The sequence below is a fragment of the Heterodontus francisci genome, unplaced genomic scaffold (assembly GCF_036365525.1).
Source record: "Heterodontus francisci isolate sHetFra1 unplaced genomic scaffold, sHetFra1.hap1 HAP1_SCAFFOLD_970, whole genome shotgun sequence".
Taxonomy (NCBI): domain Eukaryota; kingdom Metazoa; phylum Chordata; class Chondrichthyes; order Heterodontiformes; family Heterodontidae; genus Heterodontus; species Heterodontus francisci.
In genome coordinates, this window is record NW_027141436.1 from 30,001 (window position 1) to 35,000 (window position 5,000).

Genomic DNA, 5,000 nt, shown 5'->3' on the forward strand with positions numbered 1-5,000 from the left:
AGCGCAGTTTGGCAAACCTAGCCGCAAGTGCGGGAAGGGCGGAGGAGCACACGGACGCCGCCTTCCCAAACTGAGCCCAAAGTGCCCAGGCATGCCCCCTTGATCTCGCCTAATCAGTGAGCCCAAAATAATTTCAGAGTGTGGAAACCTTATCCAAAAAGGTCGAAAAGAACGGCCAGAGATCAAGTCCGAAAGGGGAAATCAGTAACAAGCAAGCAGAGTAATCATTAACCAAAAAGCGCAAAATTATGTTAAAAGTGTGAAATCATTAACCAAAAACTCGAAAATAATGTCCAGAGACCAAGTCCGAAAGGGCAAATGGTTAACCAGTAAGCAGAGTAATCATTAACCAAAAATCGCAAAAGTAAGTAAAAAGTATGAAATCATTAACCAAAAATCGCAAAAGTAAGTAAAAAGTGTGAAATCATTAACCAAAAACTCGAAAATAATGTGCAGAGACTAAGTCCGAAAGGGCAAATGGTTAACCAGTAAGCAGAGTCATCATTAACCAAAAATCGCAAAAGTAAGTAAAAAGTGTGAAATCATTAACCAAAAATCGCAAAAGTAAGTAAAAAGTGTGAAATCATTAACCAAAAACTCGAAAATAATCTCCAGAGACTAAGTCCGAAAGGGCAAATGGTTAACCAGTAAGCAGAGTAATCATTAACCAAAAATCGCAAAAGTAAGTAAAAAGTGTGAAATCATTAACCAAAAATCGCAAAAGTAAGTAAAAAGTGTGAAATCATTAACCAAAAACTCGAAAATAATGTCCAGAGACTAAGTCCAAAAGGGCAAATGGTTAACCAGTAAGCAGAGTAATCATTAACCAAAAAGCGCAAAAATATGTTAAAAGTGTGAAATCATTAACCAAAAACTCGAAAATAATGTGCAGAGACTAAGTCCGAAAGGGCAAATGGTTAACCAGTAAGCAGAGTAATCATTAACCAAAAATCGCAAAAGTAAGTAAAAAGTGTGAAATCATTAACCAAAAACTCGAAAATAATCTCCAGAGACTAAGTCCGAAAGGGCAAATGGTTAACCAGTAAGCAGAGTAATCATTAACCAAAAATCGCAAAAGTAAGTAAAAAGTGTGAAATCATTAACCAAAAACTCGAAAATAATGTCCAGAGACCAAGTCCGAAAGGGCAAATGGTTAACCAGTAAGCAGAGTAATCATTAACCAAAAATCGCAAAAGTAAGTAAAAAGTGTGAAATCATTAACCAAAAATCGCAAAAGTAAGTAAAAAGTGTGAAATCATTAACCAAAAACTCGAAAATAATCTCCAGAGACTAAGTCCGAAAGGGCAAATGGTTAACCAGTAAGCAGAGTAATCATTAACCAAAAATCGCAAAAGTAAGTAAAAAGTGTGAAATCATTAACCAAAAATCGCAAAAGTAAGTAAAAAGTGTGAAATCATTAACCAAAAAGTCGAAAATAATCTCCAGAGACTAAGTCCAAAAGGGCAAATGGTTAACCAGTAAGCAGAGTAATCATTAACCAAAAATCGCAAAAGTAAGTAAAAAGTGTGAAATCATTAACCAAAAACTCGAAAATAATCTCCAGAGACTAAGTCCGAAAGGGCAAATGGTTAACCAGTAAGCAGAGTAATCATTAACCAAAAGGCGCAAAAGTAAGTAAAAAGTATGAAATCAGTAACCAAAAAGCGCAAAAATATGTTAAAAGTGTGAAATCATTAACCAAAAAGTCGAAAATAATCTCCAGAGACTAAGTCCGAAAGGGCAAATGGTTAACCAGTAAGCAGAGTAATCATTAACCAAAAATCGCAAAAATATGTTAAAAGTGTGAAATCATTAACCAAAAACTCGAAAATAATGTGCAGAGACTAAGTCCGAAAGGGCAAATGGTTAACCAGTAAGCAGAGTAATCATTAACCAAAAAGGGCAAAAGTAAGTAAAAAGTATGAAATCATTAACCAAAAAGCACAAAATTAAGTTAAAAGTGTGAAATCATTAACCAAAAAGTCGAAAATAATGTCCAGAGACCAAGTCCGAAAGGGCAAATGGTTAACCAGTAAGCAGAGTAATCATTAACCAAAAATCGCAAAAGTAAGTAAAAAGTATGAAATCATTAACCAAAAAGGGCAAAAGTAAGTAAAAAGTATGAAATCATTAACCAAAAATCGCAAAAGTAAGTAAAAAGTATGAAATCATTAACCAAAAATCGCAAAAGTAAGTAAAAAGTATGAAATCATTAACCAAAAAGCACAAAATTAAGTTAAAAGTGTGAAATCATTAACCAAAATGTCGAAAACAATGTCCAGAGACTAAGTCCGAAAGGGCAAATGGTTAACCAGTAAGCAGAGTAATCATTAACCAAAAATCGCAAAAGTAAGTAAAAAGTGTGAAATCATTAACCAAAAACCCGAAAATAATGTCCAGAGACTAAGTCCGAAAGGGCAAATGGTTAACCAGTAAGCAGAGTAATCATTAACCAAAAATCGCAAAAGTAAGTAAAAAGTGTGAAATCATTAACCAAAAACTCGAAAATAATGTCCAGAGACTAAGTCCGAAAGGGCAAATGGTTAACCAGTAAGCAGAGTAATCATTAACCAAAAGGCGCAAAAGTAAGTAAAAAGTATGAAATCAGTAACCAAAAAGCGCAAAAATATGTTAAAAGTGTGAAATCATTAACCAAAAACTCGAAAATAATGTGCAGAGACTAAGTCCGAAAGGGCAAATAATTAACCAGTAAGCAGAGTAATCATTAACCAAAAAGCGCAAAAATATGTTAAAAGTGTGAAATCATTAACCAAAAACTCGAAAATAATGTCCAGAGACTAAGTTCGAAAGGGCAAATGGTTAACCAGTAAGCAGAGTAATCATTAACCAAAAATCGCAAAAGTAAGTAAAAAGTGTGAAATCATTAACCAAAAAGCACAAAATTAAGTTAAAAGTGTGAAATCATTAACCAAAAAGTCGAAAATAATCTCCAGAGACTAAGTCCGAAAGGGCAAATGGTTAACCAGTAAGCAGAGTAATCATTAACCAAAAAGCGCAAAAATATGTTAAAAGTGTGAAATCATTAACCAAAAACTCGAAAATAATGTGCAGAGACTAAGTCCGAAAGGGCAAATAATTAACCAGTAAGCAGAGTAATCATTAACCAAAAAGCGCAAAAATATGTAAAAAGTGTGAAATCAGTAACCAAAAAGCGCAAAAGTAAGTAAAAAGTGTGAAATCATTAACCAAAAACTCGAAAATAATCTCCAGAGACTAAGTCCGAAAGGGCAAATGGTTAACCAGTAAGCAGAGTAATCATTAACCAAAAAGCGCAAAAATATGTTAAAAGTGTGAAATCATTAACCAAAAACTCGAAAATAATGTGCAGAGACTAAGTCCGAAAGGGCAAATAATTAACCAGTAAGCAGAGTAATCATTAACCAAAAAGCGCAAAAATATGTAAAAAGTGTGAAATCAGTAACCAAAAAGCGCAAAAGTAAGTAAAAAGTGTGAAATCATTAACCAAAAAGTCGAAAATAATGTCCAGAGACTAAGTCCGAAAGGGCAAATGGTTAACCAGTAAGCAGAGTAATCATTAACCAAAAAGCGCAAAAATATGTTAAAAGTGTGAAATCATTAACCAAAAACTCGAAAATAATGTCCAGAGACTAAGTCCGAAAGGGCAAATGGTTAACCAGTAAGCAGAGTAATCATTAACCAAAAATCGCAAAAGTAAGTAAAAAGTGTGAAATCATTAACCAAAAAGCACAAAATTAAGTTAAAAGTGTGAAATCATTAACCAAAAAGTCGAAAATAATCTCCAGAGACTAAGTCCGAAAGGGCAAATGGTTAACCAGTAAGCAGAGTAATCATTAACCAAAAAGCGCAAAAATATGTTAAAAGTGTGAAATCATTAACCAAAAACTCGAAAATAATGTGCAGAGACTAAGTCCGAAAGGGCAAATAATTAACCAGTAAGCAGAGTAATCATTAACCAAAAAGCGCAAAAATATGTAAAAAGTGTGAAATCAGTAACCAAAAAGCGCAAAAGTAAGTAAAAAGTGTGAAATCATTAACCAAAAACTCGAAAATAATCTCCAGAGACTAAGTCCGAAAGGGCAAATGGTTAACCAGTAAGCAGAGTAATCATTAACCAAAAAGCGCAAAAATATGTTAAAAGTGTGAAATCATTAACCAAAAACTCGAAAATAATGTGCAGAGACTAAGTCCGAAAGGGCAAATAATTAACCAGTAAGCAGAGTAATCATTAACCAAAAAGCGCAAAAATATGTAAAAAGTGTGAAATCAGTAACCAAAAAGCGCAAAAGTAAGTAAAAAGTGTGAAATCATTAACCAAAAAGTCGAAAATAATGTCCAGAGACTAAGTCCGAAAGGGCAAATGGTTAACCAGTAAGCAGAGTAATCATTAACCAAAAAGCGCAAAAATATGTTAAAAGTGTGAAATCATTAACCAAAAACTCGAAAATAATGTCCAGAGACTAAGTCCGAAAGGGCAAATGGTTAACCAGTAAGCAGAGTAATCATTAACCAAAAATCGCAAAAGTAAGTAAAAAGTGTGAAATCATTAACCAAAAAGCACAAAATTAAGTTAAAAGTGTGAAATCATTAACCAAAAAGTCGAAAATAATCTCCAGAGACTAAGTCCGAAAGGGCAAATGGTTAACCAGTAAGCAGAGTAATCATTAACCAAAAAGCGCAAAAATATGTTAAAAGTGTGAAATCATTAACCAAAAATCGCAAAAGTAAGTAAAAAGTGTGAAATCATTAACCAAAAAGTCGAAAATAATGTCCAGAGACTAAGTCCGAAAGGGCAAATGGTTAACCAGTAAGCAGAGTAATCATTAACCAAAAAGCGCAAAAATATGTTAAAAGTGTGAAATCATTAACCAAAAACTCGAAAATAATGTCCAGAGACTAAGTCCGAAAGGGCAAATGGTTAACCAGTAAGCAGAGTAATCATTAACCAAAAAGGGCAAAAGTAAGTAAAAAGTATGAAATCATTAACCAAAAAGTCGAAA